Below are 24,733 nucleotides of genomic sequence, written 5' to 3' on the forward strand. Positions count from 1 at the left end.
TTGTTTGGTGTAAGTAGCTACTTTGTTAGGCCCCTGATTGGACTTTTTCTGAACTATCCATTCAAATCTCCATTCACTATGTTGTGCAATTCAAAGATGGATCATACTGCAGCTAAAAATCTGAACATTAATAATAGTTAGAACAGAAAAAGCTGCAGCTTAAATATTACTTTAAAATAGCTAGAGTGGACGTCCTCTTCTTTAGGCTAAAGCACCCCTGTTCTGTCAGCTGCTCCTCACAGGACTTGGGAGAGACTGGAATGTTATGGCTAATGGCTTAAATATTGCTATGAAGGACTTTCTGCCCATTGTGACAAAACTGTAGAAAGAAGCTGTGACCACCGCAGCCCACCCCTCCCTGAAAATGCCTCCTGACTGGAACTTGGGACTGTGAGTTAAGCTGCCTAGGGGAACTTGGAACAAGACAAAGGTGACACTATTGACCTGTTATCTCAGGTCTGGGGAGAAGTAAACAAGGCTAGGAGAAAAACCTATCCACAACAAAGACAAACCCAGCAGCTGTCTGGAAAATCAGCTCTGTCTGGGTTCAAGGTGGGCAAGTCATAGCCACAGACTCGTCTGCTGAGGACAGGTTTGCACACAAGCCTCCCATCAAAGACCTCCAAGGTGCTCCCAGACCCATTCCTGAGGCCTTGCACCAAATGACTGCAGGGCATGCAAAGTAACACAACCCAATTCATGGCAGACTCTAAGGATATACTAGTGCTATAGATTTTATATTATTTGAAAGTAGCAATAGACAGACTCCAACTTGCCCCACCCCTGGGAGGTACCTGGGAGGTCCCACCTTGCCCAAATCTGCATGAATCCATTGGAGTCTTACATTTTGCGAGACCTCACCACAGAGAAGACCAGAAGAGGATTTTATGGCACACCAATGGAATCCAAGGAATGGTGATATTTTCTACCTAATCTGTCTCTGTCACTCTCTTTGTCCCCCCTCTTCCCAACACCCCACCCCCTCTCCCGCTTTTTCTATTCCTTTCTCTCTTCCTCACATTTACTGTTACATAAAATCCAGACTATTGACTTTGACATATGGTCTCGTTTGCACCTCAATTCAGAGGCCTCTCCCTAATAATTTTAATAACCAGACAATAACAACCCACTGAAACTTGAGCAGAAATTGTTCACCTTTAAGCAGTTTTAGCAATCACTATAGGAAAATAAAATGTAAAGACTAGTACATTTAGAAAATGTTGCATTTCTTCAGTGCAAAAAACAGCACAATCAGTAGGCCATAGTTCATCCACTCAGCTGTGCGTGCCACCGAACTGCTGCACCAGAAGACGGGCATTATCCCAATCCTGTATTTTCCTTTGGCATTCTCTCTCAGAGTGCAGATGAGACAAAACCGAGAAGTTCAACTTTAGTCAATCTTTACCTTCAAAGGAAATTCAGGAACCTTTCGCAGAGGCCAAAGCTCTGCACATGGAGGAACCTTCCTAAGAGGCCAATGCTGTGCGAATTGAGGACTCCCTAGCAGAGAACAATGTCCTGCACGTTTAGGAATCCTCTGCAGAGACCAATGCTCCGCAAATTCACAGGACTCGCTGGCAGAGACCAATGCTCCGTGAACAATTCACTCGGCAAATCGCCCAGCGAAGCCGCCTGCAGGAGCCCAGGCTGCGCACAACCAGCCAGGACCGCGTTCTCAGCCAACTGAGGCCGCGCCGCTGGCACAGACGGTGCCGCCCTGTTTGTGGTCATCAGGCAACCGCGGCACCCGCGAGCTGCTGCCCTTTCCCGGATCCTACCCGTCCCTCCCCCCAGGATGCTGCCTGGGCTGGGGCTCGGCCTCCCCTGTGGGAGAAGGTGAGTGGGGGTCCCCGGGGGTCGTGTCCCCCCGGGAGAGTGTGTGACTCCCTCATGTTCCCCCCAAGCCGGGGCCACCCCCTTTTCTCTTCCCAGAGTTACTGACCCAACTCCTGCTCCCCCCTGGGAGAGGCTTTGGGGAGCTCCCCGGGGAGGCCCTTTAATCCCTGTTCCTGGGCACAGGGACATCCCGCATCTCCTTCCCCATTTCCAGGACCCCCTGCACACCCTTATCCTGCCCCGACACTCCCTGCACCCCCTTTCCTGGGTATCCTCCTCTCCCAGCCTCTGGATCCACCGTGTCCACGAGCCCGAGGACCCCCGGACTCCATTTCCGGCCAGCCCGGGGCGTCTCACCCCCAGGCCTTCCTTTGCCCGGCGACCAGTGACGTCACCGGAGACTCCGGTCGCCATTGGCGGGCAGCAAGGAGCGCCGCCAATGGCGGGGTCGGAGGCGGCTCAGGGGGCGGGGCCGCAGCAGAGCACAGCGATGGCTCCAGCGCTGGGGCTGGGGGCGCTCCTGAGGCCCCGGGGGGCGGCGAGAGCTGAGGGGGCCCCCCGGCACCGGGACTCTCTGATCGCCCGTTCCGCAGCACCGAGGGGCCCCTGAACCCCCATTCCTTGGCGCCGCCATCCCCCCGCACCCCCATTCCCCGAGCATGGGTTCCACCCTGCACCCCTTTATCCGGCACCAACAACCCCTGCACCCCCTTCTCGGCCATCCCGTCTCTCCCAGCCCCAGAGCCCCCTTTTCCTTGTCCTAGAGACCCCCTGGACCCCTGTTCCTCCCTTCGGGAATGTGGAGCAGCGGGATGGGGGTTCCCCTCCCCTCGTGACCATGCCGTGCTTCCCAGAGCCAGAATCCAGCGGGAATCTCACCCTGGTGCTCCCTGTGTCTGTCAGCGCTGCCATCGGCCTTGTTCTCCTCATCGGATTCGGCGTCTGGAAGTTCCAATCCGGTTACCCCCAAACCCATCCTGGGGGTCACCGTGTTCTTCTCCCTTCCCAAGACTCCTGGGGGTCCCTCATGTCCCACCGAGCCCCTCCAAACTCCTCCTGGATCACCCATAAACCGTATATGGGGATTCCTGGGAGTTCCCCTGTGTTCCTCCATTCCCAGGACTTTGGGGGTCCCCCCGACCTGTCCGTGACCCCTCAGATTTCTTCCAGAGCCCCCCTGTGATGGTGAGGGGATGGAGGCTGAGTGCTGGTGCCCCCCTGCCTGCAGCAGATCCAGCGCTAAGGGGAGTTTGGGGGTCCCTTAGCATTTGGGGTCCCCTGGGGGTTGAGGTGACCCCCTGGGCCCCCCAGGATCCCCCTGAACACGCTGATGCTGCCTGTGCTCAGTGAGGGGGCTCATACCTGGCACGGGGTCCCAGCTCTGTCACCAGCATCACCCAGGTACCCCCAAAATCTCCCAGGAACCCCAAACCTCCTGGAACAACCCAACCTCCCCGGGACCCCAAAACCATCCCTAGACCCTCCAAAAGCTCCACAAGACCACAAAACCCGATACAGAAGCCCCCAAACCCTCCTAGGACATCAAAATTTCCACAGATGTCCCAACACCTCTCCAGACCCCCACGAGAAGGTTCATACCTGGCACGGGATTCCCATCTCTGTCACCGACAGGTACCCCAAAACAGCCTTGGGTTCCCCCTGACATCTCCAAATCCCCCCCTTTGAGACCCCTGAAACCCCCCCTGGGAACCCCCAAAAATCCACCATGACCCCCAAAACCCACGGTATACACAACCCCCCCAGGAAACCCTCACAACAGTTTATACCCAGCACAGAGTCCCCATTGCCATCACCCAGGAAGCCCCAAACCCTCCCGGGACCCAAAAAACCCCCTGGGACCCCCAACCTTACCAGGATCTCCAACCCCTCTCCGGGCTCCGCTGTCGGAATCAACGGCAGTGCTGTTGCCCTTTTAAGGGGACTTCTAGTGGGACCCGACCAAAGAGGGGGCCCTTAAAGTGCCGATGGTAGAGAGAACCCCAAAAATCCACCCTGCGAGGCAAAACACCCCCTCAAGGGCTTGGAGTGGGGGCCCCATAAAAATGTCACTTAAAGCCATCACAATCCCCCCTTGAAAGGCTCTTGTGTCTGCGGCCCCAAAATCACCCTAAAAAGGGGAGGAAAAAACACCCTTGAAGTAGTGGGATTCCCCCCCCAAACCCCTAAAGAGAGAAAAACTCCTCTTCAAAGAGGCCTGAAGACCCTTAAAGGGCCTTGTTATGAACAACAAAAGGTTACCCAATTTTTTTTAAAGGCTGCAGAGTTCACAACTTAAACCAATAGCTGCCAGGTTGGAGTTCTAACTATTTCTTGTTGATAATTTCGTGTTGTAATCTCCTGTTAACAGTTTCCTTTTAATTACCTGTTCTTGATAGTGCCCTGAGCCATCCCGCCGCTGCCTGGTGACCCGGGAGCGGTGGGGTGCCCCCCCTTCAGGCACGGGTCCCGGCGGGGCCGGGGGAGCCCCACGGGTGGTGCCAGCGAGGACCGGCCCGCCCCGGGAACGGCGGGCCCCCCCCACCGCGGCGTGGGTCCCGGCTGAGCCGGGGTGGGGGCCCGCGGGGGTCGCACGGGTTGGTCCTAGGGGCGGGGACCGTCCCGAGTCGTAGCCCTGCTGTTTCCTGGGAGATGGCACCCCGACGGTGAAAAGACGAGATTGACGTGCAAATATCAGTCGTTAATTCTCTATTGTATCAGTACCAGCCCGCCTGAGCCAGGTAGATGGCTTTTCTCCGACAGTGAAAGGAGGGGACCTTGGAATTGACATGCAAATAACCTTGGAGCCAAGATGCACTTGGGCAAGCCCACCACCAAACTCAGCCAATAAACCCCCAAAAACAACGAGCCAACCCAAAATTAAGAAATCAAAATAGTGTCTAGACATCCGGGGTGATGTCTGGAGCCAGCAGAGATGCTGAAAACCTTAATGGCCCCTCACCAGATGGTTGTTAGAGCCAGGACTCTAGATGGGAAAGTGGGAAAGTGGGATCCAGGAGTATCTACCTCCCCGTGCTTTCCTGAGGCGAGGATCCCCAGGTCTGCCCCCGAGTGAACAAAGCTACCCTTTCCTCCTACTCTGAGTCACTCTGGGCAGTGACGACTGCTAAAGGACCTAAAGGGCTTCCCAGCCTTGTGCTGATCACTTTTAATAAAGGCACTAAAAGGAGAAAGATCTCCTGCCCTGTGTCTTTCAGGCCCTGAAGAGGGACAAGATGCCCTCCTCTGCAGGGTCTCTCTGAGCTGGGAACTCTCCCGTTTCTTTGCATGTCCATTCCATGCTCGCCCCCGTGCCTGTGGAAATCTCCTCCCTTGCCGTTGTGCAATGTCCCTGCTGAGGCCCGACCTGCACGGGCATAAGCACTGCACTTATGGCTCCAGCATTGCTTTCCAACAAAACCAGGGCAAGGCAAACTGTGTGTAGCTCATGGTATTTTAGAGTGGCTAAAACTCACTAAGTCATTTGTGAAAAATGCGTATTTTATGATTGGCTTTTCGCAAATATTAAAATGAATATTATATGTGTTGTGTTAGAAAGTAATGCTGTATTAATTCTCTTCAGTAGTGTGTTAAATATAGTTTTAGGTTATAAGAATTGTTAAACTAGAAACTGTGCTATGTAGGATACATTTTTTAAAAGAAAGGACTTGCAGCGAGATAGCAGCCACAGGACACCTAAATCTTTCGGAGAAAAAGAATTTATTGCTCCCTTATCAGAAGAACGGAACTTCTTCCCGCCTCAAAGGCGCTGTTAGGATTAGGAGGAAGAAGTTGACGATGACCAGGCCGAATCCTGTGTTTGAATGGAATTTATGCACCATGCATGAAGTGTATGAATATGCAACAGGCTGTTGTTTTTAAGGGTTAATCCTTTGTTAACGGGTGTCCTTTTTCGGACTTGTGCTGCCCAGAAAAAGGTACCCAGACGTCCGTAACTCTTTGTTTTTATTGTCTCATATTGTCTTAATTCAAATTGCCTAAATTATTATTATTCTAATTGTATTACTATTTTTATAACTATTTTTATTACTATTAAATATTTAAAAATTTAAAAAACAAGTGATTGGCGTTTTTCACAATTGGTAGCAGAGGATGGTTAACACACCTCGCTGGTGGTGCTTTGAGAGAGTCAGAGTGGGGAGGCGCGCCCTGCCCGATTTGGCAGCCTCGCTCTGTTTCCCCTGGAGTGACCATCAGACGCAGGTTACGATCGGTGGACAAAAGGAGGCAATAAAACAAAGAGAAGGGAAAAAGGCTCCCTAAAACCGCGGCAATTGGCCCCCTAAGACTAGTAGTGCTCACGAAGTACCCGGGAAGGAAAAGGGATTGGTAAGTATTTCTCGGGGGGGGGCAGTGGGGGAGATGAATGTGTGTGAATGAGAGGCGGGCTGGTTGTCCCAGACCTGCCAAGTGAGTGCGGAGTCTCCCATGCTGCGTTTCCGACTTTTCGCGAGAAAAGCGGCCAGTAAAGAGACGAAGTGAGTGATAAGAGGAGTGAAAGAATCCCCCGGGGTAACTGGGACTGGGTCTCAGGGAGGTGTTGGACCCCTCGGAAGTAGGGAGCAAGGTTTCCTAGCCCAATCCACTAGGAAACGGGACAGGAGGGGCCCCTAAAAACCTGCGGGGTTGAGGGATTTAAATTCCAATAGCATCCAAGAGCAGGGTTGAGCAGAATTCTGCCGGAGTGAGGATATACCCAAGAGCATCCAGGGTTGGACCACACAGCTAGATTGAGGGGTGAAAATTTTGCCCAACAGCATCCGGGGTTGGACAACACAGCTAGATTGAGGGATAAAAAAACGGCCCTAAGAACACCCGGGGTTGGACAACACAGCCAAAATAAATGCCTAGCATCTGTAGTTGTACCACACTGCTGGGTTAAGGGACAGAAAATGCCCGAGAGCATCTGGGGGTGAACAACACAGCTGGATTGAGGGAAAATACCCAACAGGATCTGGGGTTGGACAACACAGCTGGATTGAGGGAAAAATACCCAAGAGTATCTGGGGTTGGACAACACAGCTGGATGGAGGGATATCCAATGACACTGGGACTGACCAGAAGCACCTAAACTTGCAATAGGTGATGTGAAAGTAAAAGGTACCTTATTGTTGTCTTGTTGTGTGTGTGAGAGTGAGTCACACACAAAGCCTCAACTTCCCAGGCGGGTGGGAAGGGGGGTGCAGTTGACCCGCAGACCAGGCTAGTGTCCTCGGGCAGGTGGGGACTCTGTGGCCGAAGGGCGTGTGTGACCTGCAGACCAGGCTATTGGTCTTCCAGTGTGTGAGGGAGCCATACCTGAAGAGTGTGAGTGACACGCAGACAGCCTCACAGGTGAACAGGAACCGAGGCAACCGGAGTCAGGGCCCTTTCAGGAGGCCCGGAGGTACTGAGACCTGGAGGCCAACCCCAAGGCAAAGGGTGGGGGGCACAGGGACCTGTGATTTTCTGGTGATAAGAATCCACTTTGTGTCTTGAGGGTGTAAAGGAATGTGTGAAGGTGAATGAGAAATAAAAGTGAGTGAATGTAGATGAATGAAAGTATGAGTATTGTGGATTATGCATTTTAAGCTTTAGCACATCTCCTTGAAGCCAGGGGGAGTGTACACGGGGTTTGTTTTGGGTGTAAGTGGTTGAAAGAAAAGCGGTATTCAAGTTGCTAGTAAAAAGTCAAGAAGAGAAACAGGGGACAAAGAGATAAAATATTGAGAATGGGGCAGAAAACCAGTAAGTTGGATAGAGGAAAAAGGGGACTAAAAGTATACTAGAAGAGATATCCCAAGATAGGCCTTTGGGAGTTATGTTAGCAAACAGAAATACAGCTCCTTGCAAAATACAGGGCATGCAGAAGTTGATGAGAGAAACATGCAAACTATAGAAAAAGGGAAATTAACCAATTGACCTTAAACTAGAAGGCTCAAGACTTATGAATTATATACTTTAAAAAGAGCACTAGAATATCTAACACAAAAGAAAGGAGTTATATTGATTCAAGGTATGCCTTTAGAGCAGCACATACCTTAAGAAAAATTACCTAAGAGAGATGGCTATAGTACATATTAAGGGAGACCAAAAGGTAAAGACCCTAGAAATAGGAGGAAATATTTTGGCAGATCAGGAAGCTAAAGATGCGGCAGAAAATAGAGCTGAAAGAGTTAATATTAACTCCAAATGAGGAAAAATTGGAAATTCCAAAATTTAGGGAAGCAGAGGGGAAAAAAAAAAGAAAGAAAGAAAGAATTACGATAGGTGATGAATAAATTGGGGAAATGGAAAAATCTTCATGGAAGACAATTAGATACTAAAATGCTTACTAGGGAACAGTAAAAGACATGTATCAAAAAGCCCAGTGGGATACTCAGGCTTTGTGTGATTTTTTTAAGGAACTACGGGTGCATTAGGATTTTTAGAGTAGAAAAACAAGTAACTGAAAAATGTACAATTTGCCAGAGGATAAATAAAAAGGTGATGAGAAAAACAACATGAGAATGTCGTGAGTTAGCTCGTCGACCAATTCAAAGTTTCCAAGCAGAAGTTTAGCTTCATTAAGCTCTGGATTTATTTGTAAAAAACCTTTTAATCCAGAAGAAAAGGAATATACCACATGCTGGGGGGGTGGAGAGTGTAAGAAAATAACATCTTTAAAGAGTAATAAAAGAGAAACGGTGAGAGAAAAAGGCTGGGAACAAAAGATTACCTCATCCATTCCCGTTTGTTTCCCCACTCGTTGGCGGCTGCACCACCCCCCCAGCCCTTGTGCCGGCTCCGGCACAGTCCGTGTGCCCCGTCCGTCCCATCCCCGGCTGCCCTGACTCCGGTCGGCTGCCGCCGCTGCAGCCGGGGTCTCTCGCCGGCTTTGCCTCTGCCGGATCAGCCACCATTGGCCATGCGGGGGCTCTCCACGCTCCAGCTCGGTCTGCGCCGGAACACCGCTCGGGCGATCCCGCCTGCAGACCCCGCCTGCGGAGGGCCGAGACCCAGAGCTAAGCCGAGTCCCACCCGTCCTGCCCCGAGCTCCGTTCCCTTGGTAACCGCAGCTCCGGATGGTCAGGGGAACTCTCTAAAGGAATTACCTTATCGAAATACTAAAAGTTCAGTTAAAAGAAAGCCCTCTCCTGATTCTTTCTAAAAATACAGGAGAAAGGCTATAGAAGGTAAAAATCCAAAAACAATGGGATAACGGGATTGCTCTATTTCCATTAAGAGAGGTTCCCATAGGAGGAGGCGGACCAGGGTTTGTAAATGCTCCTTTGACTTTGTCTGAGGTCAGACATTTTAATAAACAAATAAAAGGGATATTTGGAGGATCTCATAGGTATAGCTGAACAGTTGGACCAATTTCTAAGTCCAAAAATTTATGCTTTAGAAGAGGTGCGGTCTATAATGAAAATAATATTTTCCTTGGGGAGAAAAGCAGTGAATCAGAATATCTGGAATAAAAGCTTGGGGAAAAAAAAGTAATCTGCTAGAACCCCCGGAGAAGACAAAATGCTAACTGTACCTCCTGAGTGGGGTCAAAATAATGAGGGGAGTAAACACATCAATAATTATTGTAATTACATAATCAAGGGAATAAATGAGACAGCATATCAAAGGTGAAATGCAAGAAAAGGTTATTAAGGGACAGCTTTTTAGAGGGAAAAGAAGAAACTCCAACTAAATAGATAAACTTAAGAGAGATAGGAAAATGGTCCTAAGCAAGCGGAAGATCTGAAAATCTTTAAAGAGATGGGCACAGAGGGGGAATAGGGAGGTCATAAGCTCTATTTTTTAGGGGACCAATACCATCTGGAGCCCGTGATAACTTTCTAAGTGGCTCCCCAAGAATAAAGATTGGAATTTGTAGTAGACACGGGCAGAGAGAACCTGCCCGTTGAATATTCCAAAAGGGCTACAGTGTGAGCAAATATACAGTGAAAGAAACAGGGGAAAAAGGAGAAAGTTTTACAGTTTCTGGTCATTAAAGATGTGGTAATTGAGGGAGGAAAGTAAAATTTGGATGGGAGATATTTTTGCCTCCTAATGGGAGGATCCAAAAAAAACAAAAACTGGGAGAAAGCAGCAATTAAGATAGACAAAGTTACCACAGGGGTTTACGGAATCCCCAAACTTATTTGGGCAAGCTTTAGAAACAATACTACAAGATTTCCCTACTCCTCCTGGAATACAAATTATCCAATATGTGGATGATTTTTACTATCTAAGGAGGCTGAAGTTGAAATGAGAGAGGCTACTCTACAACTTTTATATTTTCTCGGGAAAAGAAAACTAAGGGTATCAAAAGGGAAACTGTAATGTGTAGAACTAGAGGTAAAATATCTTAGACACTTAATAAATAAAGGTAGCTGGAAACCCAACCATGAGAGAATTGCAGGAATTTTATCCCTTCTCCCTCCCTCTTCAAAGAGGGAGACCAGAAAATTACTTAGATTATTGAAATAATATAGATTATGGATTGAGGGGTACACACAGGCAGTAAAATTTGTGTATGAAAAATTGACAGAGAGAGATGATATAAAATGGACCAAGGAAGATATTGTTAAATTAGGAGTTGAAGTTAAAACTAGCCTAGGTACCAGCTTTAAGCTTACCCTTGTTAGAAAAATCCTTTATCATCTATACATAAATACAGAAAATGGAGTAGCTCATAAAATTTTAATTCAGGAGTGAGGAAGAGTAAAAAAATCTAGTAGCTTATAGATCAAAGATGTTAGATCCAGTAAGCTACAGCTAGCCAGTATGTATTTAAGTTATAACAGCTACTGCAACCCTAGTAAAAGAAAGTTGTAAGCTTACTTTTGGAAGTAAATTAGTTGAGTACACCTCGTACCGTCTGAGGTGAGTTGAATCAAAGAAAGAAAAAGTAAGAAGAGAAGAAAGAGAGAAGTTAAAGTAGGGGGGTGGTTGGCAAACTGTGGGATGTTGAAATGTGGAATGATAGCATCTTGGTGCTGGAAGAGAGCAGAAGTGTGAATGCAGGTTTTTTGCATGAAAGGCAGGGAAGTGTCTTAACACATGGTTGTTAGGAGGTTATTCAGTGCTGAGCTGGGGTCCGGAAAGGGTTTAGCAGAACGGGCGTCCTCGAAGGGAAAAGAGGATAAATTGACTATAGAAAGAAAAAGAATGTCAGGAGCACCTGAGGACGCCAAGTTTTGGGGTTACCAAGGTTGGGAGGTGTCTGACTGCTCCCTGTGAGCGGTGGGGTCTCGGGGGCTGTGGCAGGGACCGATCCATGGAGGTGACCCGGCGGCGGTGCTGGGAGCAGATGACACGGGTTTGCCGGCCAGGAGCGGGGCTGGCTCAGTGGGGAACTGCCGGGGTGGCTCCCAGACTGTCGGGGTCCCGAGTCTAGGATGGCAGCGTCGGCCCCGGTAAGTGGGTCGAAAGAGAGAGAGAGAAAGGGGGAAAAAGAGGCCCAAGGCATGTCCCCAGGGTCCCCATGGCCGAGGCTGCTCTCCCCTGCTCCGGCACTGCAGCAAAGTGGCAGCAGTGGGGGAAGGGGGAAGAACAGCATTGACAGCAAGGCTGTGAGAAGAGGGGGAGGGGGGTAGCACTAAAAGATAAAATCAGAGCAGAGATTGCTGACTCTCCAAACCTCACAAAGTGGTTTGATTTTCTTAAGTAAGAAGGTTTCTTTTTGTTGTTTTTTTTTGTTTGCTGTTAAAAAGAAGTTGGTTTTTTTTTGGTTTTGTTTGTTTTTTTTTTTTTCTGAAGAATGGATTTGTAAGGCTCAAACAATTAAATGTTGCCCAAAAAGTAAAAAGCAATAGATGTGATACATATGTGTTAAAATTGGTCTGGCCTTTCTTATTTAACTAACGGTAACTCACAGAAAGAAGAATTTGCCTCTGCAACTATTAGCACAACTGGATATAAGAAGAGGCTGCTGTGGAGAAAGCTTTTAGCTAAGAGAAAGTTTGGAAGAAAAGTGAATGGTAAAAGTTAATGCAGTATTGTCTTTCTTTTATAACTATGCTATTAAGAAGTCCTTTCCAGGTACTACTGAAGCAACAATCGGAATCACAGACAGAGGGTGCATTCATGCCAGCAGAATCAAAGGACTTGTGAAGGAACCTGAGGAATGGACTATCACATTTAAACCAGCTGATACCAAACTGACTTCCCAATAGGAACTGAGTGGTAATAGTTTGGGAAAAGCCAAATGATCCAAGAAAGGTACAAAGAATAACACCTAATTAAGAAATGAGGCAATGCTTATATCAGTGGTTCCGAGCACTGCCTGAATAAAACATCTCCTTGGGGAAGAATACTTCAGACAGAGGGGTCAAGACTGTTTTTGTATTCTGATCTTAGCCCATGAACTATACAGGGAAGAAGGAGAAGTACTACTTTCATCAGTATCATACTGTAAACTTTATTTGATTCATCCCAATATTGGACATGCTAGCTGGGTTATAAGTGAATGCTTGAATTGTGGGAATAATTAGAATTGTAGTTCACAAAATTTATGCTCTTATTGCAAAAAGGGTTAAAGTAATACTTTTGTTTTATGGATGGGAATTATTAGTGCCTGTTGAATGAGAGATGCCTGAGGAACGGTGGGAAACTACAGTTAAGGGGTGTCAAAAACAATTTGCCTGGAAATTAGTTAAGAGAAAGTGACAAGGAAATAGAGGGCAAGACCAGATTGGCCTCTATATTTCGCCACCAAGAAGATCAAATACACCTGCTGTGGATTGCAACCTCACAGGCATGGGAGGTGGGAGTATAAGCCATACTGGACCTCTATTATTCCTGTTTCTGGCACTCATTTGTTGTTTTATCCCTTTCGGGATACCAGCAAGATTGTGTCACAAATGCTACTGAAAGCATCACATAGAAAGAAACCAAAGTTCCTCTTTTGTTACACACGCCTATGTCAACAGCCACTGTTATAACCCATCCAAATTAAGAACATGTAAGCAAAATGGAGAAAATTATTTGATTACCAGAAACTTAGGAAAAAGTAGTAATAGATTTGGAATTGAATGTCCAAAAGGAGAGAGATGGATTTGTTTTACATTTAATCTTAAAGATACGGCTCAAGATTTGGTAAAAAAAAAACAAAACAAAAAAAAACCCAAAACAAATAGTAAACAAAAAGGTAAAACCAGCACAGAAATTTAACTCTGTATTGACCCCAAATTGTATGTTGAGTTGTGTAACAAGACTCCAAGCAGTTATAGAAATGATAGCAAATAAAGTCGCCCAGACATTAGAGTTAATATCAAGTCAGCAAAGCCAAACAAAAACAGTAGTGTACCAGAATAGGTTGGCTTTGGACTATTTATTGGTTAAAGAAAGGAGTGTTTGTGGAAAGTTTAATATATCAGAGTGTTCAAAATTGATGATCACAGAAAAGTCATTCTAGAAACAAGCAAAAGGAATCAAAGAAGAAAAAAAAATATGCATATAATAACCCAGGTACCAGTCCAAAAATTAGAAAACAATGCTAAAACCTAGCTGGGGGAGAATGTATTAGAAGAAATTAAGATTTTCGAACTGTCTTGATATTCTTCCTTGTGTAATCCTATATTTTATTTTGCAGCATAGTCCAGAAGATGCAAGTAGACAAGAAATATTGCTCAAGCCAAATGATTTACAAAGAATAAGAGTGGGGATTGTGAAAAATGCGTATTTTATGATTGGCTTTTCGCAAATATTAAAACGAATATTATATGTGTTGTGTTAGAAAGTAATGCTGTATTAATTCTCTTCAGTAGTGTGTTAAATATAGTTTTAGGTTATAAGAATTGTTAAACTAGAAACTGTGCTATGTAGGATACATTTTTTAAAAGAAAGGACTTGCAGCGAGATAGCAGCCACAGGACATCTAAATCTTTCGGAGAAAAAGAATTTATTGCTCCCTTATCAGAAGAACAGAAATTCTTCCCACCTCGAAGGCACTGTTAGGATTAGGAGAAAGAAGTTGACATGACCAGGCCGAATCCTGTGTTTGAATGGAATTTATGCATCATGCATGAAGTGTATAAATATGCAACAGGCTGTTGTTTTTAAGGGTTAATCCTTTGTTAACGGGTGTCCTTTTTCGGACTTGTGCTGCCCAGGAAAAGGTACCCGGACAACTGTAACTCTTTGTTTTTATTGTCTCATATTGTCTTAATTCAAATTGCCTAAATTATTATTACTCTAATTGTATTACTATTTTTATAACTGTTTTTATTACTATTAAATATTTAAAAATTTAAAAAACAAGTGATTGGCGTTTTTCACAATTGGTAGCAGAGGATGGTTAACACACCTCGCTGGTGGTGCATTGGGAGGGTCAGAGTGGGGAGGCGCGCCCTGCCCGATTTGGCAGCCTCGCTCTGTTTCCCCTGGAGTGACCATCAGACGCAGGTTACCAGGTTACGGTCGATGGACAAAAGGAGGCAATAAAACAAAGAGAAGGGAAAAAGGCTCCCTAAAACCGCCGTAATTGGCCCCCTAAGACTAGTAGTGCTCACGAAGTACCCAGGAAGGAAAAGGGATTGGTAAGTATTTCTCGGGGGGGCAGTGGGGGAGATGGATGTGTGTGAATGAGAGGCGGGCTGGTTGTCCCAGACCTGCCAAGTGAGTGCGGAGTCTCCCATGCTGCGTTTCCGACTTTTCGCGAGAAAAGCGGCCAGTAAAGAGACGAAGTGAGTGATAAGAGGAGTGAAAGAATCCCCCGGGGTAACTGGGACTGGGTCTCAGGGAGGGGTTGGACCCCTCGGAAGTAGGGAGCAAGGTTTCCTAGCCCAATCCACTAGGAAACGGGACAGGAGGGGCCCCTAAAAACCTGCGGGGTTGAGGGATTTAAATTCCAATAGCATCCAAGAGCAGGGTTGAGCAGAATTCTGCCGGAGTGAGGATATACCCAAGAGCATCTAGGGTTGGACCACACAGCTAGATTGAGGGGTGAAAATTTTGCCCAACAGCATCCGGGGTTGGACAACACAGCTAGATTGAGGGATAAAAAAACTGCCCTAAGAACACCCGGGGTTGGACAACACAGCCAAAATAAATGCCTAGCATCTGTAGTTGTACCACACTGCTGGGTTAAGGGACAGAAAATGCCCGAGAGCATCTGGGGTTGAACAACACAGCTGGATTGAGGGAAAATACCCAACAGGATCTGGGGTTGGACAACACAGCTGGATGGAGGGATATCCAATGACACTGGGACTGGCCAGAAGCACCTAAACTTGCAATAGGTGATGTGAAAGTAAAAGGTACCTTATTGTTGTCTTGTTGTGTGTGTGAGAGTGAGTCACACACAAAGCCTCAACTTCCCAGGCGGGTGGGAAGGGGGGGTGCAGTTGACCCGCAGACCAGGCTAGTGTCCTCGGGCAGGTGGGGACTCTGCGGCCGAAGGGCGTGTGTGACTTGGGACCAGGCTAGTGTCCTTGGGCAGGTGGGGACTCTGTGGCTGAAGGGCGTGTGTGACCTGCAGACCAGGCTATTGGTCTTCCAGTGTGTGAGGGAGCCATACCTGAAGAGTGTGAGTGACACACAGACAGCCTCACAGGTGAACAGGAACCGAGGCAACCGGAGTCAGGGCCCTTTCAGGAGGCCCCGAGGTACTGAGACCTGGAGGCCAACCCCAAGGCAAAGGGTGGGGGGCACAGGGACCTGTGATTTTCTGGTGATAAGAATCCACTTTGTGTCTTGAGGGTGTAAAGGAATGTGTGAAGGTGAATGAGAAATAAAAGTGAGTGAATGTAGATGAATGAAAGTATGAGTATTGTGGATTATGCATTTTAAGCTTTAGCACATCTCCTTGAAGCCAGGGGGAGTGTACACGGGGTTTGTTTTGGGTGTAAGTGGTTGAAAGAAAAGCGGTATTCAAGTTGCTAGTAAAAAGTCAAGAAGAGAAACAGGGGACAAAGAGATAAAATATTGAGAATGGGGCAGAAAACCAGTAAGTTGGATAGAGGAAAAAGGGGACTAAAAGTATACTAGAAGAGATATCCCAAGATAGGCCTTTGGGAGTTATGTTAGCAAACAGAAATACAGCTCCTTGCAAAATACAGGGCATTCAGAAGTTGATGAGAGAAACATGCAAACTATAGAAAAAGGGAAATTAACCAATTAACCTTAAACTAGAAGGCTCAAGACTTGTGAATTATATACTTTAAAAAGAGCACTAGAATATCTAACACAAAAGAAAGGAGTTATATTGATTCAAGGTATGGCTTTAGAGCAGCACATACCTTAAGAAAAATTACCTAAGAGAGATGGCTATAGTACATATTAAGGGAGACCAAAAGGTAAAGACCTTAGAAATAGGAGGAAATATTTTGGCAGATCAGGAAGCTAAAGATGCAGCAGAAAATAGAGCTGAAAGAGTTAATATTAACTCCAAATGAGGAAAAATTGGAAATTCCAAAATTTAGGGAAGCAGAGGGGAAAAAAAAAAAAAGAAAGAAAGAATTACGATAGGTGATGAATAAATTGGGGAAATGGAAAAATCTTCATGGAAGACAATTAGATACTAAAATGCTTACTAGGGAACAGTAAAAGACATGTATCAAAAAGCCCAGTGGGATACTCAGGCTTTGTGTGATTTTTTTAAGGAACTACGGGTGCATTAAGATTTTTAGAGTAGAAAAACAAGTAACTGAAAAATGTACAATTTGCCAGAGGATAAATAAAAAGGTGATGAGAAAAACAACATGAGAATGTCGTGAGTTAGCTCGTCGACCATTTCAAAGTTTCCAAGCAGAAGTTTAGCTTCATTAAGCTCTGGATTTATTTGTAAAAAACCTTTTCATCCAGAAAAAAAGGAATATACCACATGCTGGGCGGGGTGGAGATTGTAAGAAAATAACATCTTTAAAGAGTAATAAAAGAGAAACGGTGAGAGAAAAAGGCTGGGAACAAAAGATTACCTCATCCATTCCCGTTTGTTTCCCCACTCGTTGGCGGCTGCACCACCCCCCCAGCCCTTGTGCCGGCTCCGGCAGAGTCCGTGTGCCCCGTCCGTCCCATCCCCGGCTGCCCTGACTCCGGTCGGCTGCCGCCGCTGCAGCCGGGGTCTCTCGCCGGCTTTGCCTCTGCCGGATCAGCCACCATTGGCCATGCGGGGGCTCTCCACGCTCCAGCTCGGTCTGCGCCGGAACACCGCTCGGGCGATCCCGCCTGCAGACCCCGCCTGCGGAGGGCCGAGACCCAGAGCTAAGCCGAGTCCCACCCGTCCTGCCCCGAGCTCCGTTCCCTTGGTAACCGCAGCTCCGGATGGTCAGGGGAACTCTCTAAAGGAATTACCTTATCGAAATACTAAAAGTTCAGTTAAAAGAAAGCCCTCTCCTGATTCTTTCTAAAAATACAGGAGAAAGGCTATAGAAGGTAAAAATCCAAAAACAATGGGATAACGGGATTGCTCTATTTCCATTAAGAGAGGTTCCCATAGGAGGAGGCGGACCAGGGTTTGTAAATGCTCCTTTGACTTTGTCTGAGGTCAGACATTTTAATAAACAAATAAAAGGGATATTTGGAGGATCTCATAGGTATAGCTGAACAATTGGACCAATTTCTAAGTCCAAAAATTTATGCTTTAGAAGAGGTGCGGTCTATAATGAAAATAATATTTTCCTTGGGGAGAAAAGCAGTGAATCAGAATATCTGGAATAAAAGCTTGGGGAAAAAAAAGTAATCTGCTAGAACCCCCGGAGAAGACAAAATGCTAACTGTACCTCCTGAGTGGGGTCAAAATAATGAGGGGAGTAAACACATCAATAATTATTGTAATTACATAATCAAGGGAATAAATGAGACAGCATATCAAAGGTGAAATGCAAGAAAAGGTTATTAAGGGACAGCTTTTTAGAGGGAAAAGAAGAAACTCCAACTAAATAGATAAACTTAAGAGAGATAGGAAAATGGTCCTAAGCAAGTGGAAGATCTGAAAATCTTTAAAGAGATGGACACAGAGGGGTAATAGGGAGGTCATAAGCTCTATTTTTTTAGGGGACCAATACCATCTGGAGCCTGTGATAACTTTCTAAGTGGCTCCCCAAGAATAAAGATTGGAATTTGTAGTAGACACGGGCAGAGAGAACCTGCCCGTTGAATATTCCAAAAGGGCTACAGTGTGAGCAAATATACAGTGAAAGAAACAGGGGAAAAAGGAGAAAGTTTTACAGTTCTGGTCATTAAAGATGGGGTAATTGAGGGAGGAAAGTAAAATTTGGATGGGAGATATTTTTGCCTCCTAATGGGAGGATCCAAAAAAAACAAAAACTGGGAGAAAGCAGCAATTAAGATAGACAAAGTTACCACAGGAGTTTACGGAATCCCCAAACTTATTTGGGCAAGCTTTAGAAACAATACTACAAGATTTCCCTACTCCTCCTGGAATACAAATTATCCAATATGTGGATGATTTTTACTATCTAAGAAGGCTGAAGTTGAAGTGAGAGAGGCTACTATACAACTTTTATATTTTCTCGGGAAAAGAAAACTAAGGGTATCAAAAGGGAAACTGCAATTTGTAGAACTAGAGGTAAAATATCTTAGACACTTAATAAATAAAGGTAGCTGGAAACCCAACCATGAGAGCATTGCAGGAATTTTATCCCTTCTCCCTCCCTCTTCAAAGAGGGAGACCAGAAAATTACTTAGATTATTGAAATAATATAGATTATGGATTGAGGGGTACACACAGGCAGTAAAATTTGTGTATGAAAAATTGACAGAGAGAGATGATATAAAATGGACCAAGGAAGATATTGTTAAATTAAGAGTTGAAGTTAAAACTAGCCTAGGTACCAGCTTTAAGCTTACCCTTGTTAGAAAAATCCTTTATCATCTATACATAAATACAGAAAATGGAGTAGCTCATAAAATTTTAATTCAGGAGTGAGGAAGAGTAAAAAATCTAGTAGCTTATATATCAAAGATGTTAGATCCAGTAAGCTACAGCTAGCCAGTATGTATTTAAGTTATAACAGCTACTGCAACCCTAGTAAAAGAAAGTTGTAAGCTTACTTTTGGAGGTAAATTAGTTGAGTACACCTCGTACCGTCTGAGGTGAATTGAATCAAAGAAAAAAAAAAAGTAAGAAGAGAAGAAAGAGAGAAGTTAAAGTAGGGGGGTGGTTGGCAAACTGTGGGATGTTGAAATGTGGAATGATAGCATCTTGGTGCTGGAAGAGAGCAGAAGTGTGAATGCAGGTTTTTTGCATAAAAGGCAGGGAAGTGTCTTAACACATGGTTGTTAGGAGGTTATTCAGTGCTGAGCTGGGGTCCGGAAAGGGTTTAGCAGAACGGGCCGTCCTCGAAGGGAAAAGAGGATAAGTTGACTATAGAAAGAAAAAGAATGTCAGGAGCACCTGAGGACGCCAAGTTTTGGGGTTACCAAGGTTGGGAGGTGTCTGACTGCTCCCTATGAGCGGTGGGGTCGCGGGGGCTGCGGCGGGGACCGATCCATGGAGGTGACCCGGCGGCGGTGCTGGGAGCAGATGACACGGGTTTGCCGGCCAGGAGCGGGGCTGGCTCAGTGGGGAACTGCCGGGGTGGCTCCCAGACTGTCGGGGTCCCGAGTCTAGGATGGCAGCGTCGGCCCCGGTAAGTGGGGAGAGAGAGAGAGAGAGAGAGAAAGGGGGAAAAAGAGACCCAAGGCATGCCCCCAGGGTCCCCATGCCCGAGGCCGCTCTCCCCTGCTCCGGCACTGCAGCAAAGTGGCAGCAGTGGGGGAAGGGGGAAGAACAGCATTGACAGCAAGGCTGTGAGAAGAGGGGGAGGGGGCTAGCACTAAAAGATAAAATCAGAGCAGAGATTGCTGACTCTCCAAACCTCACAAAGTGGTTTGTTTTTCTTAAGTAAGAAGGTTTTTTTTTGTTGTTTTTTTTGTTTGCTGTTAAAAAGAAGTTGGGTTTTTTTGGTTTTGTTTTGTTTTTTTTTTTTCTGAAGAATGGATTTGTAAGGCTCAAACAATTAAATGTTGCCCAAAAAGTAAAAAGCAATAGATGTGATACATCTCGTGTTAAAATTGGTCTGGCCTTTCTTATTTAACTAACGGTAACTCACAGAAAGAAGAATTTGCCTCTGCAACTATTAGCACAACTGGATATAAGAAGAGGCTGCTGTGGAGAAAGCTTTTAGCTAAGAGAAAGTTTGAAGAAAAGTGAATGGTAAAAGTTAATGCAGTATTGTCTTTCTTTTATAACTATGTTATTAAGAAGTCCTTTCCAGGTACTACTGAAGCAACAATCGGAATCACAGAAAGAGGGTGCATTCATGCCAGCAGAATCAAAGGACTTGTGAAGGAACCTGAGGAATGAACTATCACATTTAAACCAGCTGATACCAAACTGACTTCCCAATAGGAACTGAGTGGTAATAGTTTGGGAAAAGCCAAATGATCCAAGAAAGGTACAAAGAATAACACCTAATTAAGAAATGAGGCAATGCTTATATCAGTGGTTCCGAGCACTGCCTGAATAAAACATCTCCTTGGGGAAGAATACTTCAGACAGAGGGGTCAAGACTGTTTTTGTATTCTGATCTTAGCCCATGAATTATACAGGGAAGAAGGAGAAGTACTACTTTCATCAGTATCATACTGTAAACTTTATTTGATTCATCCCAATATTGGACATGCTAGCTGGGTTATAAGTGAATGCTTGAATTGTGGGAATAATTAGAATTGTAGTTCACAAAATTTATGCTCTTATTGCAAAAAGGGTTAAAGTAATACTTTTGTTTTATGGATGGGAATTATTAGTGCCTGTTGAATGAGAGATGCCTGAGGAACGGTGGGAAACTACAGTTAAGGGGTGTCAAAAACAATTTGCCTGGAAATTAGTTCAGAGAAAGTGACAAGGAAATAGAGGGCAAGACCAGATTGGCCTCTGTATTTCGCCACCAAGAAGATCAAATACACCTGCTGTGGGTTGCAACCTCACAGGCGTGGGAGGTGGGAGTATAAGCCATACTGGACCTCTATTATTCCTGTTTCTGGCACTCATTTGTTGTTTTATCCCTTTCGGGATACCAGCAAGATTGTGTCACAAATGCTACCGAAAGCATCACATAGAAAGAAACCAAAGTTCCTCTTTTATTACACACGCCTATGTCAACAGCCACTGTTATAACCCATCCAAATTAAGAACCTGTAAGCAAAATGGAGAAAATTATTGGATTACCAGAAACTTAGGAAAAAGTGGTAATAGATTTGGAATTGAATGTCCAAAAGGAGAGAGATGGATTTGTTTTACATTTAATCTTAAAGATACGGCTCAAGATTTGGTAAAAAAAAAACAAAACAAAAAAAACCCAAAAACAAATAGTAAACAAAAAGGTAAAACCAGCACAGAAATTTAACTCTGTATTGACCCCAAATCGTATGTTGAGTTGTGTAACAAGACTCCAAGCAGTTATAGAAATGATAGCAAAGAAAGTCGCCCAGACATTAGAGTTAATATCAAGTCAGCAAAGCCAAACAAAAACAGTAGTGTACCAGAATAGGTTGGCTTTGGACTATTTATTGGTTAAAGAAAGGGGTGTTTGTGGAAAGTTTAATATATCAGAGTGTTCAAAATTGATGATCACAGAAAAATCATTCTAGAAACAAGCAAAAGGAATCAAAGAAGAAAAAAAATATGCATATAATAACCCAGGTACCAGTCCAAAAATTAGAAAACAATGCTAAAACTTAGCTGGGGGAGAATGTATTAGAAGAAATTAAGATTTTCGAACTGTCTTGATATTCTTCCTTGTGTAATCCTATATTTTATTTTGCCAGCATAGTCCAGAAGATGCAAGTAGACAAGAAATATTGTTCAAGCCAAATGACTTACAAAGAATAAGAGTGGGGATTGTGAAAAATGCGTATTTTATGATTGGCTTTTTGCAAATATTAAAACGAATATTATATGTGTTGTGTTAGAAAGTAATGCTGTATTAATTCTCTTCAGTAGTGTGTTAAATATAGTTTTAGGTTATAAGAATTGTTAAACTAGAAAGTGTGCTATGTAGGATACTTTATTTTAAAGAAAGGACTTGCAGCGAGATAGCAGCCACAGGACACCTAAATCTTTCGGAGAAAAAGAATTTATTGCTCCCTTATCAGAAGAACGGAACTTCTTCCCGCCTCGAAGGCGCTGTTAGGATTAGGAGGAATAAGTTGAGGATGACCAGGCCGAATCCTGTGTTTGAATGGAATTTATGCATCATGCATGAAGTGTATGAATATGCAACAGGCTGTTGTTTTTAAGGGTTAATCCTTTGTTAACGGGTGTCCTTTTTCGGACTTGTGCTGCCCAGGAAAAGGTACCCGGACGTCTGTAACTCTTTGTTTTTATTGTCTCATATTGTCTTAATTCAAATTGCCTGAATTATTATTACTCTAATTGTAATAATATTTTTATAACTATTTTTATTACTATTAAATATTTAAAAATTTAAAAAACAAGTGATTGGCGTTTTCCACGCATTCATCTGAGAGGTGAGATGCATTTGGAATTCATAGCATGGAGAAGTAGTGCAACATGTGTTATAAATGATCAAATCGACAGCCAAATTTATAATAAAATTTAACAAGGATTTATTAGATCATTAACAAAAAAAGAATTTTGAAAAACCACCACAGCTAAGGCAGCGTCAACCCCAGGTGTCGGCGCTGGATGAACTGAGATCCGGCCAACAAAGTGTCAGCGTCTCTCCAGTGGTTCACACCGACTGCTTCATGCAGCTAGCTTATATACAGTTTATTCTGCCTCAAGGCAGAAATGACCGAATGTTCCTTTGTGTCCCTTCACATGAAGAACTGGGACCATACAGATACAAAAGCCAGTCCAGATGTCTGGATGGTTGTATGAACTCTTCGGAAGAGCCTGCATTCACATGTAGCAGAGTGGCGCCGGTGCTTGAGTTTGGTAGATGCAATCTTCCCAGGTGCAAGTCCTCATGAGTGGCTTAGACATTCCAGGGAAGTCAGCAATCATGGCCCGGGAAGGTTTCATTCATACGTTAACAGACTTAATATCATCTTAAAGTTATGTGGGAACTAATTGAATAGAAATAAGACTCTGCTCCCAGCCGAGGTGGTCAAAGACATAACTTGGATTTTACAATATTTTATACACATATATAGCATGAATTATCTCTACTATATACTACAATCCCTCCCCATTTTTTTCACCAATTTAATTCATGCTCACAAATTGTTAAATTTTTAATTTCCTACCTCTACCCATCACCATTAAGGGTTCCTCACAAATGGAGTACTCCTTTACACTACTCAGTACTCACCTTGTGGGATGCCCTGATATATCACATTATTCATTTCTACAGTTGTCTGTTTCTCGAATTTTGCCAATGCCTCTGCAGCATTGCCGGCCTACTTTCCTTCTCCCAGCCGCATGATCTTGGATGCGTTGTCTCCGGAAGCTCCCTCAGAATCTACTGGAATTATTACAATCTGCATCCCCTGGACCACAGAGTGGATCAGTCTGATAAAGCATGGAATCAGACAAGGGAGGAATAGGATTCCGGCTACTGAACAGAGCACAAGAAACATCACTTTGTTCCACCATGCCCCATCAAATAGTTTGTCCCACCATGAAGACTGTAAAATGGAATTCCACTTTTGGACCGGGTCACGGGCCACCTTTTTGATTTCGGCCACCAAACCCCTTATGGTCTCTCCATAATCATTGATCTCGATACAACATTCTGACTCATTGAATTTTCCACACACTCCCCCTTCCTCAGCCAGCAAATAGTCTAGAGCTATTCGATTCTGGTACACAAAAGCCCATACCTGGGTATGCTGCCAACTTAGTAAATCCAGGGCTTCGGAGGTGTGATTTGAAACAATTTCCATAACTGCTTGCAGCCTAATCAGTCTGTTCAGTAGATAAATCAGAGTCCTATACCTGTGACTTCCATCCTGAGCCCACGTGGCCGGCCCATAATAATCAATTATTCGTTCCGCTGGCCACTCTTCCTCCCCCCAAGCTTGTTTACCACTTATCACCAGTATTATCTTTTTCAGACTCCTCTTCTCCCTTCTCAGGGTCTCATAAAACGGAGCCCCTAACAGATTACTTTTTGTCCTCGGGACAGTAAAGAAAACTGGTGGGATCATGCCTAAAGAGCATGACCCCTTCCACCTTGAGGGTAACTCACTGTATGCCTTTTTCTCATATATCCAGTAAATTCCATCAGGGGCTTTGCACTTAAGATTTATTTTCCCTGGGTCTCCCCAGTATTCCCTTATACTCTCCAAGGACTGGAAAGGGTTGGCTCCTGGATTTTTGACCCAGCACAATCCTATTCTTTTGTTCTATTCACAATTTGTATTGTTTTTTTGGCTCCAATACTTCAAAGGAGGGGCTGGGTGCCAGGCTCTGCTTTTCGTGTCTGAGTTCACCGTCAGGGTAGATGCACGCAGAGTGTATCCCACCATTTCGGTGTACTCTCTTCCCTCCTGACTGACACAGATTGTGCTAATCACTCTTTGATCTAAAATCCACCACTCGGGTCTCGGCGCCAGTTTTGAGACCCTTGGATTGTCCCATTTCAAGAGCTGTTCTGGAGCCTAACCTTCCCCTTTCCAAGGCCATTTTTCTGCAGATTTCAGCCTCCCACAAATTCAACAATTTGACAAACTCAAATCTGTTGCGATTTCTTGCATCAAATCAATGAACAGGTTTTTGTCTGGGGAAGGTAATTCCCCATCAACATATTGTCTTTCCAGTATTTCATACTGTTCACCCAATGTTTTCAATCGTTCATGTTCAACTCTCTGTCTTCTCGATTCTGACTCCCTTCGTTTCAGCTCCTGAGTTATCTCTCTCATCCTTCCCTCAGGATCCTCATTATTTTTATTTTTTGCAAAACAAACCACCCTATCATATTGTAAGCACAACCTGTCATCGCTTGCCGGTGCC

Source organism: Haemorhous mexicanus, chromosome 16 (assembly GCF_027477595.1).
Source record: "Haemorhous mexicanus isolate bHaeMex1 chromosome 16, bHaeMex1.pri, whole genome shotgun sequence".
NCBI lineage: Eukaryota > Metazoa > Chordata > Aves > Passeriformes > Fringillidae > Haemorhous > Haemorhous mexicanus.